The 21297-nt window shown below is 45.6% G+C and overlaps 1 long non-coding RNA gene across 1 annotated transcript; it reads left to right on the top strand.

Annotated features, from left to right (window-relative positions):
• Positions 1–7470: 7470 nt before the first annotated feature.
• On the top strand, positions 7471–10113 carry LOC125551500 (uncharacterized). Its single transcript, XR_007302739.2, has 3 exons — positions 7471–8115; positions 8479–8546; positions 9673–10113. It is a non-coding gene; the product is annotated as an uncharacterized LOC125551500 (long non-coding RNA).
• Positions 10114–21297: the final 11184 nt, after the last annotated feature.

Raw genomic sequence — 21297 nt, 5'->3', positions numbered from 1 at the left:
CAATGTATTCATGAAGAGAACCAACAAATTTGGCATAAACATGCCCATCACTAGCACGGCATAACACATAAGAAGGATTAAAATCGCCGGCTTTGTTGGGAGGGGTGACATTGCCCTTCTTGACATTATTCTTCTTCTTCTCCTCGGGGCACTCTCTCCCTCCCTCACAAAGGTTTGCATGAGAGGAGGAGGCCGTTTGGTCTTGTCATTTTTCTTCTTGTTCTTGGAGTCGGGGACGTACCCAACCCCTTCCTTGGCCACACCTCCCTTTTGGTTGGTCAAGAGATCGTTGAGGTTATTCTTGCCTTGTATGCAAGTCGCAAGACCTCTCTCAAGTTGCTCCTTCAACTTAGCATTTTCCTCAACAAGATGTATATGCTCACAACACGGGTTAGTAGCATTTGCATTATCAATTAAAACCATATGAGGAAAAGTTGATTTCTCCTTAGTTAGCTTCACTTGGAGTTGATCATGAGACTCCTTGAGACTAGCGTGAATACCCTTCAAGGCCTTGTGGGCCTTGTCAAGTATATCAAACTCCTCTTTGAGTCTAGCAAGATCAACCCCGAGTTTGGCCTTCTCGGAATTTAGCACACGAGAAACAACGAGGGCATGATCATAATCTTTCTCTAACTTAGCATGATCTACGTTGTGTGACTCCTCAAGAGCCAAACGAAGACCACGCTCTTCCTCAAGAGCATTGGAAAGATCCGAAATCTCATCGGCATAGTCACGACTATGTCCTTCCATCTTAGAGATGGTGTCTTCGTGAGCCTCGATCATGTCATTGGCCTCACCAAGTTGTTCCAAGAGAGCAATAAAGTGCTTCTTGGATTTTCCCTTGAGTTTGCCCATAAAGGCCTCAAACTCGTTAGCCTCCACATTAGCTCCCTCAAATTCATTAATGCTATCCGTTGGGGAGGGATGATTAATGATGGTAGTTTTGATGTTGGAGGTTACCTTGTTGGTGGCTTTAGCCATGAGGCACTTGGCGGTGATGCTCTCGTTGGGTGAGTCGAAGAGAGACACCCGTGATGTTGTTGCAATGGCAACGGAGGCCATGGCAACCGACTCATCATCTTCATCATTGTCATCGTCCTCATTGTACTCTTCTTGCACAACCAAGGCCTTGGGATGAGTCTTCTTGGTGAAGTTGTTCTTGTTGGGGAACGACTTGGCCTTGTCCTTTCGGATGAGTTTGCCACCATTATCTTCCCTCTTCTCATACGGACATTCCGCAACGAAATGACTCATGTTGCCGCAATTGTAGAAAGTCCTTACACATTGCTTGCCCCTTGTACCACTCGAGTTGTTTTTGCTAAAGTTTGGCCTTGAGTTTTTCTTGCTCCAAAATTGCCTTGAAGCAAGTGCCATGTGTTCATGATATGCATACTTCGTATCTTCGGGGTTGCTCTCCTCTTCTTCCTCTTCTTCATCTTCCACTATGAGCTTGGCCTTCAATGCAAGGTTAGGCTTCTTTGCCCGTTGAGAACGGAGCACCGCATTGTCGGCGGTCTTGTCCAAAATGTTCATGGCCACAAACTCATCCAACACTTCGCTTGAGGTCAAAGTGTGGAAGTCCGGTCTTTGACGAATGAAGGAGGACATGGCCTTGTGATAGGGCATCATTGCCTTGAGGAATTTGCGCTTGATCCAATTGTCATCCGTGTCCTTGCTCCCGTGATCTCGTAGTGAGACCGTGAGTTTGGTTACTCTCCGATATAGCTCACGAGGTTCTTCATCTTCCTTCATTGCAAACTCATCGGCCTCATCTTGTACCACTTCATAGTTGGAGCATTGAATGCTTGCGCTTCCACGGTAGAGAGACACGACACAATGCCATGCATCTTTGGCCAAGGCGAAAGGACGAAGATGAGGTAGGTCTTCGGGTGGAATAGCATCTTGAATGATGAAGAGAGCATTCTCATTGAATTGATTGTCCGCGGCTTCTCGAGGAGTGAAGTTGCTTGGATCATGTGGATAGAAACCTTCTTCAATGATTCTCCAAAGGTTAGTGTTCACATGATTTAAATGACGTTTAAAGCGGTAAACCCAAGAATCAAAATCCTCATTTTTCACAATCTTAGGGGGAGGACCGGCATGATTCAAATGAGTGGAAGGAACCGGTCCACCATAAACAAGTGGTGGTTCCACATGGGCAAAGATGCCGGTGCCATTCTTGCCACTAGAAGAAGGAGCCTTTTCACTACTAGCTTCCCCCTTGTCGGGGATAGCATCCGTCACCTTGTTGGTGGGATCACCCACTTTCAACGGTGCGGTGGATAGTTTAAGCCCCTCAAGAAATTTAGTAAACATGCTTTCGACTTCGGTCGTCATGGAGGTTTTTAATGTCTCCAAGGCCACATTGAACTCCTCACGAGAGACCGAAGTTCCCCCATCTCCCGTAGACGAGATCGGATTCACACCGGAGTGTTCCTCCACACCGTCTACAGTATCAACCATACTCTTTGGACGGTAAAGTCCTTAATAAAGAGACGAGGCTCTGATACCAATTGAAAGGAACGACATGGTTGACTAGAGGGGGGGGGGTGAATAGGCAACTACCAATTTTTAGCTTTTCTTTAACAAGTTAAACTTTGCATCAAAATAGGTTGTCTAGAAATGCAACTAGGTGAGCAACCTATATGATGCAACGAGGATAGGTACACAAGCAAGCAAGAGATATGAAACAAGTAAGCTTGCTTAAATAAAGGCACGAGATAATCAAGAGTGGAGACGGTGGAGACGAGGATGTGTTGCCGAAGTTCCTTCCCTTTGAGAGGAAGTACGTCTCCGTTGGAGCGGTGTGGAGGCACAATGCTCCCCAAGAAGCCACTAGGGCCACCGTATTCTTCTCACGCCCTCACACAATGCGAGATGCCGTGATTCCACTATTGGTGCCTTTGAAGGCGGCTACCGAACCTTTACAAACAAGGTTGGGGCTCTCTCCACAACTTAATTGGAGGCTCCCAACAAAACCACGAAGCTTCACCACAATGGAATATGGCTCCGAGGTGACCTCAACCGTCTAGGATGCTCAAACACCCAAGAGTAACAAAATCCACACAAGAAAGTATGGGGGAACCAAATATCCTTTGGTGGAAGTGTAGACCTAGGTCTCCTCCTTCAATCCCTAGCAAATCAACAAGTTTGAGTGGCTAGAGAGAGAGAGAGAGATCGGGCAAGAGAGCTTGAAGGGCATCAATGGTGGAGTGAGAGAGGTCAAAGGTAGAAGTGGTAGGTGGGAGAAGCCCCCTTAAGTAGTCTCCCCACAAATCCAACCGTTACTGCGTTTTTGCACTGCAGCGGTACAACCGGTCCTTGTCCCGGTACAACCGGGACTCACGGTGTAACAGCAGAACCCTACCAAGCGGTACAACCGGACAGGCGGGTGGTAGTACCGGCTAAGAAAGATAACCGGACTAACCGCCTGGCTACCGCACAACCACCGCATCAAAACAGGGGCTTGACCGGTACTTGGGCGGTGCCTGGCCGGAACAACCGCATGGCCTTGAGCTCTTGGGCGGCTAAGTTCTGAGCGGAAGAACCGCTCGGACCACCGGTGGTACCGGTCATCGAGGAACGACCGGACCAACCGGGCCACTAACGCCCAAGAACAGCATCAAACCAGAGGTGAGAGCGGTACTTGAGCGGTACATGGACGGAACCACCGCCCTAGCTGTTGCAGAGCATGGTGGCGGTACCACCGCCCGGAGGCAGTGGTACAACCGCTCGAGCAAAAGCTGGTGAGCGACAAGACCCAGCGGTACAACCGCTCCAGAGAGCGGTACAACCGCTGGGCAGAAACAGTGAGCAGAAAAGAGGGGAAGAGACAAGGAAAACTCTCACTCTCACACATCTGAGGAAGGCAAAGAGAGGGTGAGAAAAGTGTACGTGAATTGATTCCCCCAGAGCTTCCTAATGAGGGTTCCCTCTTGATAGTACGGGTACTCTACGACCAAAGAAAATAAAAACGTAGAGGACACGTCTTCGATCTTTTCCTTCGAGAGGTAATAGCAATCCGATGTAAGCCTAAGCATCGAGAACCTGAAACATATAGCACACGTTTAGACCACAAAGGGTTGTCATCATCATCCAAAACATAAAGTAGGGAAATGCCCTTTCACAAGCGAGCTGCATAATTTCTTTTGCTGGATGTAAATTTTCTCATACGCGTTTTGTTGTCTTTTTTTCTTACTTTTTTTATGAACGAGAGTGGACCACGGAGACTAGGGTAAATGAGCCGTGCCATATATCAAAGTGAACCGCATTACCATCTTGTTGTTTCGCTAAACTTTTTGCATTTTCATGTTTGGGGCAAGTGAACAACATCACTCTCAAAAATGGACCACATCCAAGGACCAAACGCACTGCAAAATGAACCACACACATTTTTTGTTTTCTTTTTAATTTTGGAAATTCTTCCGCACTTCGAGGACGAGGCGAGTGGACCGCTAGGACAAGGCAAGTGAACCACACTATTTTTTGCTTGTTTTTGTTTTTTATCCACCACCGTGTGCACCCTGAAATTTTAACATTTGGAGGGAGCTGCAACGAACCGCACTGCACCGTAGGCAAGTAAAACCAAAGTGAGCTGCTAGGGGAAACCGAAGTGAGCTGCAAACCAAAGTTCTCTGCCACCGTGTGTACCCTGAAACCAAAGTTCTTTTTTCCCGAGCAGCAAAGGAGAACTCTGGAGTGAACCACCAAGTTTGTTATCGAATAGTAGTTTTTAAAACTTACCAAACACAACCCTATAAATTTACATAAAACCCACTCAAAACAAAATGAAAAATAAATCAAAGCCGTATGTCCTGGGTCCAGTTGCGTTGACCCTGCCAGCACCAAACGAACCGCGAGGCTGACGATGGTAAGCTGCACGCCCGCGATACAGAACCGCTTGCCAATGAACTAAACCAACATCACGCCGTGAGCTGCATGTACAAGACACCCTGACCAGCATACACAAACCAGCCGAACCTCATCTTCGATCAAGCCAACTGCACCGAAGCACCTATCAGCAAGAAAGGGAAAATACCAAGCCGCAATGGGGCACAACCAAACCGCACGACGACGACATCCAGAGGCAGAAACACCACCTCGACTCCCCTGCTGCTCCCATCGAAGTAGTTCACACCACCGTACTTCTCTATCCTGACAAGTGAACAACAAGAAACATGTGGCTGAAGAAGTGAATCGCGCATCTACAACAAATAAACTACAGAAATTTCCAAAAAGTACTACACAACCTGCTCTGGCGTACTGCACGGTTGGGCTCGTCCCACATGTGACCATCGGCGTCCGTCAGATGCAGCCTGCGTGCCTGCATTTTTTTGTCGCCCACCCATTGACAGTGGAGAGCCAGAGAGAGGCCAGGCAGGCGAACGGCAACGCGGTGGCTGTTGACCCGGGACGCGCTGTAGTGGCCAGGGATGGAAGGGAGGAGGTGGAGGAACGGGAAGGAGAGGGAAGAGTCGCCGGTGACCCGGGACGGAGAGGACACCCCCGGGACGGTGATGCACGGATCTGACGCGGGGCAGCTGCGGGAGGACGGCGAGGGGCCGGGGCCTTGGAGGCCGGCCGTCGCGGGTCGTGGAGGCCGGCGTCACGGGGCAAGGTCGTAGTCGCGGCCGGGGTGGGGCGGTGTTGTGGGGCGGGGCTGGGGCCACCGAGGTCGGCCGTCACGGGGCGGGGGGCCGTGGCCATGGCCGGAGTTGGCGAGGTCACAGGGCGGGGCCGTGGGAAGCCGGGCGAGAAGGTGATCAGGGGGTCACCGCGGCCTAGATCCAGTGCCGGCTCGTGCTAGGAGGTGGCCGGGGGAGGGGGCTTGTCGGCAAGGGAAGAAAGGTCGCGGGTGGGGCAGGGGCGGAGAAGATCGGCGCCGGTTGGTGGTAGGGAAGGGAGGGAGGTGGTGTGGTGGTGGAGGAAGGGAGGGAGGTTGGTGCGGTGGTGTGTGGGTGGGGGTGGAGACGAGGAGATCTGGGAGGAGTGGGGTGGCCGGGGGTTGACCTACTTTTTTTATTTTGCGTCGGTCGTGGGTTAGGGTGTTATCAGAATAACGCAGAAGTGTTATTAGAATAAGGTCTTAAGGGGTGTTATCATAATAAACCCATCCTATATATATAGTGTTACTATTCATTACTCAGTGTGCAGAATAAATTATTCTTCGCCCGAGGTAATCTTACGATCGCTTCCTAAATAAATTACGTTTATAATATAAATAGTTACATGCATATGGATTAAATATGTAAAATTTGGTATAAAAAAAGTAAAAAATAAGTTGTAAGACTAGAAAAATCATATTTTATGTACGTTTTACACTATGTTCTTACATTCGTTATTTTATGTAACATAAAATATTTTTTACGGCGAGTACTTATGTACTCACGCGTACACCGCGGCCTAGATCCAGTGCCGGCTCGTGCTAGGAGGTGGCCGGGGGAGGGGGCTTGTCGGCAGGGGAAGAAAGGTCGCGGGTGGGGCAGGGGCGGAGAAGATCGGCGCCGGTTGGTGGTAGGGAAGGGAGGGAGGTGGTGTGGTGGTGGAGGAAGGGAGGGAGGTTGGTGCGGTGGTGTGTGGGTGGGGGTGGAGACGAGGAGATCTGGGAGGAGTGGGGTGGCCGGGGGTTGACCTACTTTTTTTATTTTGCGTCGGTCGTGGGTTAGGGTGTTATCAGAATAACGCAGAAGTGTTATTAGAATAAGGTCTTAAGGGGTGTTATCATAATAAACCCATCCTATATATATAGTGTTACTATTCATTACTCAGTGTGCAGAATAAATTATTCTTCGTCCGAGGTAATCTTACGATCGCTTCCTAAATAAATTATGTTTATAATATAAATAGTTACATGCATATGGATTAAATATGTAAAATTTGGTATAAAAAAAGTAAAAAATAAGTTGTAAGACTAGAAAAATCATATTTTATGTACGTTTTACACTATGTTCTTACATTCGTTATTTTATGTAACATAAAATATTTTTTACGGCGAGTACTTATGTACTCACGCGTAAAAAATGTTTTATGTTACGTAAAATTATGAATATAAAAACATAGTGTAAAACATACATAAAATATGATTTTTCTGGTCTTATAACCTATATTTTTATTTCTTTATACAAAATTTTACATATTGAGTCAATATGCATATAACTATTTATATTCTAAACGTAATTTATTTAGAAAGCGATCGTAAGATTACTTTGGATGAAGAATAACTTATTCTGTACCCTGGGTGATAAATAATAATATTATATATACACACACACTATAATATATACTCCCTCGATCTCAAAATAAGCGTTTCAACTTTAGTAGAGGCATTTATTTTGAGATGGAGGAAGTATTATTTTGTCGTAGAGGAAACGTTGCCGATCCAAAAGCCCATATCAGCTATCCAGCACGGCCCAACCAACACCCAATCTACCCCCTAAAAAAAGCCCATCACCCAACCTCTCCTTCCCCGCACGACCAAAGCCCAACCTCTCCTCCCCTCACTCTCCACTCCCTGTCCACTCCATCACACACGATCCCTAGATCTCAGCGGAGGCACCTACTCCACTCCCTCCGCTCTCGCCCCCGTAGCCGGCGACCTTGTCTCCCACCGCCGCCCCTCTCATCCCCCCTCCACTCATCAACGACGGCTAGATGCGCACACAACCGGTGACCAACATCATGCAAGGTCGCCACTGCCGTCGTCGAAGGATAGTCTTCCCACATCGCTAGCCGCAGCCTCCGCCTCGCCCCGATCCTCGTCCTCCTCGACCGCCACTCGCTCTCCTTGGCAGCACCTCACCGCCTCCCTGCCCATGCCGTGTCCGCCGACAGCCCTACTCATGCCGACCTCGCTAATCATGCGGTAGCGCTTGGCTGTGCTCACCTTGTCCTCGTCGGCGTCGCGGCCGCAGGCCACGTGAACTACAACTCCGCTGCCAGTGGCGACGAGTCCTTCCTGTGCCTCTACTGCCTCGTGGCTGAGTCCTCCTCTCCCCAAATTGACATCCACCCCTTTGTCGAGCCCGCCGTGCCAGCGACATGAACAAGATGGTGTACACCGACTCTGGATGAGGTCAACGCTGATGGCGACTCGAACGGTTCGTGGAGCTGTACCAGGTATAGCTACTCTTCCTCTTCAATCAATAGTAGTCCATTCTGTGTGTGTGGAGGTTGCAGCTCACACGGGTTTGTGGAGGTGTTGGCTCCAGTATTTACCAGGGATGTTTGTAGATGTGTTGGCATATGATCCAGTACATAAATTGATTGATTGATTCCTTAGTACAATGCTGGTTAGACTAAATAATTAGTTGATCGAATTATTTGCATCTAACGTGTTGCACACATATATAAAGCAGAACAAGCTGTTCCACAAATGGGGTCTGACTTAAATATTTTGGGAGATGCATAATATGCCAAACACTTCTAAAGTTTTCTCGTCCATCGGCGCATGATAGTGGAAAACATCTGTAAATTGTGCAGGATCCTATAGAGCAGATGGGCATCATCGAGATGCAGTACACTCGTGCAGTACACACTCTCTTAGGCAGGTAAGCAACCCAAGACAACTTAGTTTGTGAAGATCGGTGGTTCATGGTCTGGAAGTTTTATTTCTCTCTCTAAATTTTGTACTACTTAGATAGTCCCTTACATGCCTTTTATTGCTTGATCACACTTTATATGTACGTGCAAGAAAGGAGTTGTTAACTCAAACATTAATGTTAATTTTTGTTAACTACATACTGTGTTGGACATTGGTTTTTTGAAATTGACTCCGTGTTGAATTGGTTTTTCTTGTTGTGTAGCATGAGCAATTTATTTGCCGGTATGCGCTGTTGTGTATAGCTGGGCAAACGGGCCGGGCCAACCAGCCCGTGAGCATGCCGACACAGCCTGCCTGGGCCAGGCACGACACGGGCTAAATGGGACGTGCCCGGCACGCGACACACCTTGGGCCGTGCCTGGGCCTGGAGGCTGGGCGCACAGGCCAGCACAGTATGACGCATTAATTTTTTATATATTTTTTCAGATTTTTTATATATATACCTAAAATACGGCCCAATAGGCCTAAAAATCAGCCCAACAGGCTGAAAATGTGCAGCCCAGCATGGTAGCATGCTAAATGGGCCAACATGCCGCCCCGTTTACTAACTAGGCCGTGCCTGGGCCTAGAGGCGCAACATGTGGACCGACACGGTACGACCCGTTTACTAAATGTGCCACCGTGGGCCGGGCTGTGCCTGGCACGATTGGCATGGGCCGGGTCAGCCCGTTTGGCCAGCTATGTTGTTGTGTGCCGCAACCTAGCAATCTGTTCATGCCAAATGATCAACTCCTGGTGAGGTTCATTGCTAGACATGCACGGTCTCCGCGGGCAAGGTATTCGAAGCCGCCCTTTGGTCACTTGTGTTCTATTTCTAAAGAGTTGTGAGACATCACAATGAAATATTCGTATTGATGTGATTAGCAAGTGTACTTAATGACACATACATGTAACGCGTTATGTGTAACGCTGAATCTGATGTGGCTATACTATGTGAATTTATGAAGGCCTAATTTCCTTTTTAGCATTTTGTACAAACAATATACTTATAATCAAAGAGACAACGATTACAAGTGTATGATGGTGAGCCCAATTCCCACATTGATGTTATCACCAAACATTTTTTTATGCAGAAGGATTGGACAAGAAATACCAAGGCACACATGTTTGTCTCTTTGAAGAGAGACAACAAATCCCTATGCCCATGAAACGACTTAGATGATAAGCATCACCGGAGGTTCAAAATAAGAAGAGTACTTAAGAGGAATCTTTCTATAGGTTAAGTATATGTTCTTATGCGTACCTTTGCATCTTGTCCTATAATATGTTATTGTTCTGTGTTACCTCAAAGGTTTCATGGTTCTTATTCAAATAAAATAAGAACAGATCACTTTGTATCATGCTTGCTTTGATAACACTTTTCATTTACTTGCGCTTCTAGAATGTCATTGGTGTGGAACTTCTTCTCAGGAGCATGCATACTTTGAGCCTTTAGGGCCTACATTTGTGCTTGTACTTCACTGTATGAAATGTATTAGGACATTGGCATATATCGTGCATGCTTTGCACCTATAGTTTTGATCTACCCACATGATCCATTGTGAAGATAGATATTAGTACGGAAATGAAAAGTTCTGCTTGATGCCCCACTGTTCGATGACAAGATTAGGAAGCAGAGGTAGTATATACTCTATATCTCAAGGAATGTAAGAGAAGTACTTGAGCGGCAACGAAGTCAGTCTTGCTAGTTTTTTAAAAGCCCGTTCAATTCCTACATCACCGTTATATGTTTTTATTTCTCCAGGACCGAATCAAGCACCGAGTTATTCTGCATAAGAGAAACAAATAATATAGTAAACATAAATATGACCAATCAGAATAATATTGGATAAAAAGATGCCAAGAAATTAACCATCAAGCATAAGAAGCAATATATTATCAATCTGACAGAATCCTTATAAATTCTATTAAATCCTTGTTTGAATAGGAGTTTTCATGAGGATCAGAAATCAAACTGTAGACAACAGTTTTCAGTGCATGTTGTTGGTGCAATATCTGCCTATCTTGAATTTTGAAGATTGTTGACAGAAACAGGTATGGACTAATGTGTTTGCTAGTGCACACACAGAGAAAAGTCCATACACAGCCGAAAAGAATGTTGTCTCTGCTGCCAAGTTCGAGGAACTTCATCGAAGCATATTTGTGCTGCAGAGAAGAACGAGCTACATCTCTCGAAGAGATAAGAGTCAAGAAGATTAATGTGAAGAAATCGACCCCTCGAAAGATTTGTTGAGATAGCAAAGCTTTCTGTTTCAATACTGTCATCCAAAGAAATTGACTGCATCGAAGACGTAGTATTCATTGAGTTTTTCTTCCTTTAGGCTTTTTGAGTCATAGGACCTTCGTACTATTAAGAGGGGTATAGATTCTCGTTGCTTAGATCAGCTATGATGCTTAGCTACAACCTATGAAAGATGCGAGAAAAATCTCTTTGTGCTCCAAGCAAATACTTGCCAGCAAGAGACTATGATCTTCTTCGCTGCAAGAGATTTGCCTCAGACCGAGGAGTTAGCATTTCCTGCTCCACAAGGAATGTTACCGCTGTGCTCAAATCTAACTGTTGGAATCATGTGTTGGGGAACGTAGTAATCTCAAAAAAAATTCCTACGCACACACAAGATCATGGTGATGCATAGCAACGAGAGGGGAGAGTGTTGTTTACGTACCCTCGTAGACCGGCAACGGAAGTGTTGACACAACGTAGAGGAAGTATTCGTACGTCTTCCCGATCCGACCGATCCAAGTACCGAACGTACGGCACCTCCGAGTTCTAGTACACGTTCAGCTCGATGACGATCCCCGGACTCCGATCCAGCAAAGTGTCGGGGAAGAGTTCCGTCAGCACGACGGCGTGATGACGATCTTGATGCTCAACTGTCGCAAGGCTTCGCCTAAGCACCACCACAATATTATCGAGGATTATGGTGGAAGGGGCACCGCACACGGCTAAGAAAACGATCATTTGGATCAACTTGTGTGTCTAGGGGTGCCCCCTGCCCCCATATATAAAGGAGCAAGGGAAGGAGGCCGGCCGGCCCTATGGCGCGCCAAGGAGGAGTCCTAAGGAAGTGGGGAGGGAGAAGGAAAGGGGGGCGCCGCCCCCTCTCTCCTAGTTGAAGGATCGAAAGTATGTCTAGAGGGGGGGGGGGTGATTAGACTACTTGACCAAACAAAAACTTAACCTTTTCCCAATTTTAGTTCTTGGCAGATTTTAGCTATTGTAGGACAAGTCAAGCAATCATCACACAATTCAAGCAAGCATGCAAAGAGTATATTGGCAGCGGAAAGTAAAGCATGCAACTTGCGAGAATGTAAAGGGAAGGGTTTGGAGAATTCAAACGCAATTGGAGACACGGATGTTTTTCCCGTGGTTCGGATAGGTGGTGCTATCCTACATCCACGTTGATGGAGACTTCAACCCACGAAGGGTAACGGTCGCGCAAGTCCACGGAGGGCTCCACCCACGAAGGGTCCACGAAGTAGCAACCTTGTCTATCCCATCATGGCCATCGCCCACGAAGGACTTGCCTCACTAGCGGTAGATCTTCACGAAGTAGGCGATCTCCTTGCCCTTACAAACTCCTTGGTTCAACTCCACAATCTTGTCGGAGGCTCCCAAGTGACACCTAGCCAATCTAGGAGACACCACTCTCCAAGAAGTAACAAATGGTGTGTTGATGATGAACTCCTTGCTCTTGTGCTTCAAATGATAGTCTCCCCAACACTCAACTCTCTCTCATAGGATTTGGATTTTGTGGAAAGAAGATTTGAGTGGAAAGCAACTTGGGGAAGGCTAGAGATCAAGATTCATATGGTAGGAATGGAATATCTTGGTCTCAACACATGAGTAGGTGGTTCTCTCTCAGAACATATGAGTTGGAATTGTGTATGTGTTCTGATGGCTCTCTCCACGAATGAAGAGGAGGTGGAGGGGTATATATAGCCTCCACACAAAATCCAATCGTTACACACAGTTTTCCAATCTCGGTGGGACCGAATCAACAAACTCGGTCGGACCGAAAAGGTAAACCTAGTGACCGTTAGAGATTTTCGGTGGGACTGACATGCAACTCGGTAGGACCGATATGGTTAGGGTTTGGGCATAACGTAATCTCGGTGAGACCGATTACACAAACTCGGTGAGATCGAGTTTGGTAATAAGCTAACCAGAGAGTTGGTCAGGCAAACTCGGTGGGACCGATTTGCTCTTTCGGTGAGACCAAAAAGTTACAAAAGGGAAACAAAGAGTTTACATTGCAATCTCGGTGGGACCGATTCGCTCTTTCGGTGAGACCGAAAAGTTACGAAAGGGAAACAGAGAGTTTGCAATCCCATCTCGGTGAGACCGAGATCCCTATCGGTAGAACCGAATTGCTAGGGTTTGGCAGTGGCTTATGACAAGTGAAACTCGGTGGCGCCGGATAGAAAGAATCGGTATGACCGAGTTTGGCTTAGGGTTTAGGTCATTTGTGGAAGTGGAAAAGTAGCTGAGGATTTTGGAGCATATCATTAAGCACATGAAGCAAAAGGCTCATTAAGCAACACCTCATCCCTCCTTGATAGTATTGGCTTTTCCTAAAGACTCAATGTGATCTTGGATCACTAAAATATAAAATGAAGAGTTTTGAGCTTTTGAGCTTGAGAGGGTTCCACTTTCACATCCATGCCATGCCAATCATTGAGCTTTGCTGAAATAGTCATCTTGGAATAGCATTAGCTCAATGAACTATATGTTGTTATGAATTATCAAAACCACCTAGGGATAGTTGCACTTTCAATCTCCCTCTTTTTGATAATTGATGACAACATATAGATCAAAGCTTCGACAAATGATAATAAGCATGAAATATATCGTCGCTTTGAGAAGTATGTGACAAGTAAGAGCTCCCCCTAATTTTGTGCATATTTAAAATTTGCTTTGGACTGCAAATGCACAAAGAGTTAGAGTCATGGGTTACTCTTCCATGTCACATACATCTTGGTGGAGCGCTTAAAATGATAATAATGAAATACATGCACTCATCACCAAGAATAGTGAATGATCACATAAGATAGATAAGATGATAATATTAAGCAAACATTAAGTGTAGCTTATGATCAAACACATGATCATCAATGTCTCACGAGCAATGACATAGTATCTCACACAAAAGCAAACAAAGTTAAAAAAAAACCACCAAATAAAACAAGAGAGAATAAAAGCAACACTAAAAGCAACACTCTCTCTCGAAGCCTATGATCTATACATTTTCTTCCCCTTTGGCAACAAGTTACCAAAAAGTTCCTAGAAAATGCATAGTGCTAAGTCGACACTCAGGCTTGATCTTCAGGTGGTGGTGGAGTCCAGAGTACTCCAAGGACGAAGCCTTCTGTAGACGTGGTCGGAGTCGAGGCTGAAGTGGACGCTGGAGCTGGTGGAACTGAGGCTGTAGCTGGTGCAGACGTGGTGGCTCTAGGGTCAGCAACTGGCACTGCAGACGACCTCAGACCTCGTGGCACTCTGGCAAAGGCATCAGTTGTAGTCTTGCCTCTCCTCTCCTGCATGTCATCCTGGAGCTGCTCCACTGCAGTCTGAATCTCTGTCACTTTGACATCCAAGTCATAGAACTTTTGTTCCATGATCCTCTCTAAGCTTGCCTGGTTCTGAGTTAGGGTGGCTAGTCCTTGCTCAATCCGCAGGGTGGATGCAATCAAGTAACCAAGCTGCTCTTGTTTGGTTTTCAGGAAATATTCAGATGCCTCCTCTTGAGTAGGCATCTTGGCAGCTTTCTCCTTCCTCGCCTTCTCCTTCTTGGCTTGTGCTTGGGCAGATGATGACTCATTCTCAGTCATGACCACTTGATTATCTTCAAAGTCTGGAAGGATGGGCAGGTGTTCCTCTTTGGCTTTGGCTTTGGAGCTGGCTTGGCCTTGGAAGCAGCTGCCTCTGTTCTTATGGCATCACCCATCAGCTTGGGTGCCTTAGGTGCTGGTGTAGCTACCTCTTCTTCTTCCTCCTCATCTTCCATGATGGAAGCCTTGCCAAGCACTCTGGCTATAGTTTTCTTCACCCTTTCTTTCCTTTTCTTGCCTTCAGCAGCAAATGGCTCAATGGGAGTGGGCTTCTCAGTTGAAGCTCTGGCCTTTGACATAGGCTGCCTGCCGGCTGGCCTTTTGATCTTCATCCCTGGTTTTATGCCCTGCTGGCTCAACTCTCTTGGAAGTTGCTTCCTCTTCTGCCACATAATCCTCATCTTCTGAGTCTGAGGTTCTCTTCTTTCTCTGTCTTGTGGCAGCTTTAGGCAGATTGCTAGGGGTGCTCCTGCTGCCATCATCTGAGGAACTTGAGGGACTAGTGCCCTCACTCATCTGCACTTGCTGCTCTGACAAGTTCTGGCTATCACTTTGGTCTGACATGATGCAAACTCTGACTGCTGACCCTGTGAATAGGTTATAGATGAGATAGAGTGGATAAGCATCACAAAATGCAGAGATTTTTGCAAAAGAATAATTCAAAAACTTAGTTTTAGTTTCCAACTGAAAGCATCTCGGATCTATCGATTTCTAAACTCGGTGATACCGAAGCAGTTTTGGCACCTAAACTAGTGAACTCGGTCAGACCGAGTCACAGTTCGGTGGCACCGAGATTGCTAGGGTTTCACAGAGTTTCAAAATCGGTCACACCGATAAGTAATTCTCGGTCAGACCGAGTCTCACTTGTGCAATGGCATAAGCCAAATCGGTGGGACCGAGTTTTTCAACTCGGTGGGTCCGAGATGGTTTCGGCGGAAACCTAACCCTAAATTTTTTGAATTAAACCTAATCTACGAGTTCATTGACTGGATAGAAGTTTAACAAACGTGGCAAGAATCATGATGATCACAATGTGCTAAGAATCAGATTGGGGAATAGCACAAAGATCGAGTCCATACCCTAGTTCGGCGGAGACTCGCTACGGCGGCAACAGCGGGGTTGAATTTCTGTTGACGGCGACGGAGACCAGCAACTGGAGGCGGCTGGCGGCGAGGAGACGATTCGGAGACCAAGTTGGCAGAGCAGGCTATCGCGCGGGCGAAGGGGTTCGGAGAAATTTCCAAATTTTTGCCCGTGACTATATATAGCCCGACCCTGTCGGTGTGACCGAGTGGAACAACTCGGTGGCACCGAGATGCAAAACTGTATACACTTGTTGCAACTCGGTGTGACCGAATGGTTCAAATCGGTTGCACCGAGATCGGAAACCTAGATCAACTTAATGATCTCGGTAGGACCGAAAGTAGGGTATCGGTCAGAACGAGAATCATAAAGAGGTTTTAGGAGTTTAAGTCTATGACGAATCGGGGACTCCGAGCGCTCCTCACACAGAGTGGTTCGAATCTGACTTGATCAAATTTTGTGATGTAGCATGAATAGAGTTTGAGACCAGAAAAGCATAGATAGCTAGAGGAGGTTCTTAGGCATTCTTGTCCATCCACTTGGCAAAAGGAAATAAAACCAAACAATCAAAACAACAAATGGATGTCCTCGAATGAGTAAAATATGCAACCAGCATGCTCACACAATAAGATGGCAAATGAAATATGTGACAAGGCATGCACAACCAATTCTAGCATCTATCAACCAATTTGTGATGACAAGATCATCTATATATGAGTATATTGACTTAGGAGTCAAGTGAGAACACTTGATCATAGGTCATACTCATCGTTTAAGCTCAAGTGGGGCTACCACTTTTACATAAAGCATTATTGTATTCACATCTTTAGAGTTGCTTTAGCTCAAGTCTTAGAGTAAAGCTCTCCCTAAATGTGATATCCCCCTTAGAGGGATGAACTAACCTCGGGTTTTGTCGATGATGACTTCATGTAGATGTTGAAGATGTGGATGCTCAATGTTGATGTAGATCACTTGGAGCTATCCATTTAAGTGAATTGCACTTTCAATACCTATATGGGTTAGTCCCACAAGGAACAAACAAGGATATCCATAGACATAGAGTGATGCACACACAAGATGATGTCCATGAAAACTTTTAGGTTACCTTGTCCCTTGTCTTACCAACAAGAGGGTTTGTGACTCCTTGAACTAGTACAAGATGTGGAAGTTGATTGCACTTGTTCTTGCCAAAATGATAAGAGTGAAGTATGTTGGCGGAGTCACCCTCAAGAACTCTCTAGTTCTTCTTCTTTTGGATTCACACCATCTTGATGGGAATCCTTGGAGTTGTAGTCGTACTTGATGAAGTGGAACTTGAAGTAGTCTTGGGAATCCACTTGACTAAGGTCTTAGGAGCTTCTTCAAATGCATCAATTTCCTCTTGAAGCTTGTCCTTACCTTTTTGCTTGTAGTCTTGTGGTGGAAGATCATCTTGAGCTTGTGTCCCCTTGAAAGAAGTATCATACTTCTCTTGTTGAGGAACAAACTTTGTCTTGGGGTATTGATCTTCTTCCCACTCAACTCCATTGGCATTGAACTTTCGTTCAAAACCAACACCTTGATTCTTCCGGTGCATTCCTTGCTTGCGCACAATTTCCTCGAATTGCTTACTCCCGGCAAGGCTTTTGTACACTCCTTTCTCTATAATTCCCTTCAATAAGCTATTTTCTTACTCAAGTGTAACTTGGCTAAGAGAATCATTAGTGGAATCAAGAGAACTACAAGAAGCAACAATATTGGATTTAGCATGATCATTGTTACTGCTAGAGGAAGAATCTTTCTTGTTCTTATTACTAGACTTGACTTGAGGCATGTAAGTGGATAAGAGTAAACGCTTGGCAATGTAAGAAGAACTTTTCTTGCGGAGATCATCATTGATTGCTTTTAAGAACTCATGCTCTTGCTCAAGATTGAGCTTTTCAAAGCGTAATTTCTCATAAGCTCTTAAAAGTTCTCGATGATCTTCGAAGATAGTTTCATGAGCTAACTTAAGAGTGTTTAGTTCTTTAGTTAGAGCCTTAATCTTCTCCTTATCATTGTCATTCGTTTTATCTTGATTAGCATGATTAATTGACGTTTCATCATAGTATTCATCACTAGAGTTGTCAACAAGCAAATCATCACCTAACAAGTCATCTTCATCACTATTGAAATCAACATACTCGGGGTGTGTTACCTTAGGACCTTTGGCCATGAAGCATCTTCCAATTCCTTCATTTGGTGAGTCAAATATGTCGTAGGAGTTGGTTGACACAAGTGCTAGACCGGCAACACCTTCATCTTGAGTATCTTCGGAGTCGGAGTGATAACTTCTCTCGGAGTGGCTGTCGGAGTCGGAGCCGGATACCCATTCACCAACATGAGCTTGATGTCTTCGTTTCATGTAGCTCCTTGATGATTTTTCCTTCCTTTCCGAATCCTTGCTTCTCCGTGAGTATCTTTGTTCATAACGATCATCTCTACTCCTTCTCTCTCTTGGTGGTGATTCTTTGCTTCTTCTTTTTGGAGAATTTTCTCTTCTCTTGTAGGGAGCCGTACACTCATTGGAATAGTGTCCGGGTCTTCCACAACTGTAGCAGTTTCGCTCTCGACTAGAAGATCTTTTGTCATTGTAGGACCTTGACTTGAAGCTTCTATCTTTGCTTCTACTCTTGTAGAACTTGTTGAAGTTCTTCACCATTAAGCTCAATTCTTCATTGAAGTTTTGTTTCTCACTTGATGATGTAGGGGCTTCACATGAGGCTTTGTAGGCACCACTTGATTTGTTGTGAAGTTCCTCTTTATTCTTAAGTGACATCTCATGAGCAACAATTCTTCCAATCACCTCCGTTGGCTTGAGATCTTTGTAATTGGGCATCATTTGGATCAATGTGCACATGATATCATATTTTCCATCCAAGGCTCTTAGAATCTTCTTGATGATGAATCTATCGGTCATCTCTTCACTTCCTAAGCCGGCAATCTCATTTGTGATGAGAGCAATCCTAGAGTACATTTCAGCGACACCTTCACCATCCTTCATTTTGAACTTGTCAAGTTGACTTTGAAGCACATCCAACTTGGATTCCTTGACGAAGTCGGTACCTTCGTGCATATCAATCAAAGTGTCCCAAATTTCCTTTGCATTCTCAAGACGGCTGATTTTGTTGAATTCTTCGGGGCACAATCCGTTGAAGAGAATATCACAAGCTTGAGCATTGTATTGCAACATCTTCAACTCATCCGCGGTAGCTTCACGGTTTGGTTCTTTCCCATCAAAGAAGTCACCTTGCAAACCAACACACACAATAGCCCAAACGGCGGGGTTATGTCCAAGAATATGCATTTTCATTTTATGCTTCCAACTAGCAAAATTAGTACCATCAAAGTAAGGACCTCTACGGTGATAATTTCCCTCGCTAGACGCCATACTCTCCTAGGTTGTGAAACCAAGGCTATGACCACCAAAAGCTATGAAGATCAAAGCAAATGGAGACCAAAACTCTGATACCACTTGAAGGATCGAAAGTATGTCTAGAGAGGGGGTGATTAGACTACTTGACCAAATAAAAACTTAACCTTTTCCCAATTTTAGTTCTTGGCAGATTTTAGCTATTGTAGGACAAGTCAAGCAATCATCACACAATTCAAGCAAGCATGCAAAGAGTATATTGGCAGCGGAAAGTAAAGCATGCAACTTGCGAGAATGTAAAGGGAAGGGTTTGGAGAATTCAAACGCAATTGGAGACACGGATGTTTTTCCCGTGGTTCGGATAGGTGGTGCTATCCTACATCCACGTTGATGGAGACTTCAACCCACGAAGGGTAACGGTCGCGCAAGTCCACGGAGGGCTCCACCCACGAAGGGTCCACGAAGTAGCAACCTTGTCTATCCCATCATGGCCATCGCCCACGAAGGACTTGCCTCACTAGCGGTAGATCTTCACGAAGTAGGCGATCTCCTTGCCCTTACAAACTCCTTGGTTCAACTCCACAATCTTGTCGGAGGCTCCCAAGTGACACCTAGCCAATCTAGGAGACACCACTCTCCAAGAAGTAACAAATGGTGTGTTGATGATGAACTCCTTGCTCTTGTGCTTCAAATGATAGTCTCCCCAACACTCAACTCTCTCTCATAGGATTTGGATTTTGTGGAAAGAAGATTTGAGTGGAAAGCAACTTGGGGAAGGCTAGAGATCAAGATTCATATGGTAGGAATGGAATATCTTGGTCTCAACACATGAGTAGGTGGTTCTCTCTCAGAACATATGAGTTGGAATTGTGTATGTGTTCTGATGGCTCTCTCCACGAATGAAGAGGAGGTGGAGGGGTATATATAGCCTCCACACAAAATCCAATCGTTACACACAGTTTTCCAATCTCGGTGGGACCGAATCAACAAACTCGGTCGGACCGAAAAGGTAAACCTAGTGACCGTTAGAGATTTTCGGTGGGACTGACATGCAACTCGGTAGGACCGATATGGTTAGGGTTTGGGCATAACGTAATCTCGGTGAGACCGATTACACAAACTCGGTGAGATCGAGTTTGGTAATAAGCTAACCAGAGAGTTGGTCAGGCAAACTCGGTGGGACCGATTTGCTCTTTCGGTGAGACCGAAAAGTTACAAAAGGGAAACAAAGAGTTTACATTGCAATCTCGGTGGGACCGATTCGCTCTTTCGGTGAGACCGAAAAGTTACGAAAGGGAAACAGAGAGTTTGCAATCCCATCTCGGTGAGACCGAGATCCCTATCGGTAGAACCGAATTGCTAGGGTTTGGCAGTGGCTTATGACAAGTGAAACTCGGTGGCGCCGGATAGAAAGAATCGGTATGACCGAGTTTGTCTTAGGGTTTAGGTCATTTGTGGAAGTGGGAAAGTAGCTGAGGATTTTGGAGCATATCATTAAGCACATGAAGCAAAAGGCTCATTAAGCAACACCTCATCCCTCCTTGATAGTATTGGCTTTTCCTAAAGACTCAATGTGATCTTGGATCACTAAAATATAAAATGAAGAGTCTTGAGCTTTTGAGCTTGAGCCAATCCTTTGTCCTTAGCATTTTGAGGGTTTCACTTTCACATCCATGCCATGCCAATCATTGAGCTTTCCTGAAATAGTCATCTTGGAATAGCATTAGCTCAATGAGCTATATGTTGTTATGAATTACCAAAACCACCTAGGGATAGTTGCACTTTCACTAGTCCAATTCGGACCAGGGGGAGGAGGCGCGCGGCCCACCCTGGCTGCCCTTCTCTCTCTCCACTAAGGCCCATATGGCCCATTACTTCTCCCGGGGGGTTCCGATAACCCTCCTGCTCTCCGGTTTTCTCCGAAATCACCCGGAACACTTCCGGTGTCCGAATATAGCCGTCCAATATATCAATCTTTATGTCTCGACCATTTCGAGACTCCTCGTCATGTCCGTGATCGCATCCGGGACTTCGAACTAACTTCGGTACATCAAAACTCATAAACTCATAATATAACTATCATCGAAACCTTAAGCGTGCGGACCCTACGGGTTCGAGAAGAATGTAGACATGACCGAGACACGTCTCCAGTCAATAACCAATAGCGGAACCTGGATGCTCATATTGGCTCCTACATATTCTACGAAGATCTTTGTCGGTCAGACCGCATAACAACATACATTGTTCCCTTTGTCATCAGTATATTACTTGTCCGAGATTCGATCATCGGTATCTCAATACCTAGTTCAATCTCGTTACCGGCAAGTCTCTTTACTCGTTTCGTAATACATCATCTCGCAACTAACTCATTAGTTGCAATGCTTGCAAGGCT

The sequence above is a fragment of the Triticum urartu genome, chromosome 4A, assembly GCF_056163025.1.
Source record: "Triticum urartu cultivar PI428250 chromosome 4A, HENAU_Tu73, whole genome shotgun sequence".
Classification (NCBI taxonomy): Eukaryota; Viridiplantae; Streptophyta; class Magnoliopsida; order Poales; family Poaceae; genus Triticum; species Triticum urartu.
This window is presented reverse-complemented; position numbering and strand designations above follow the sequence as displayed.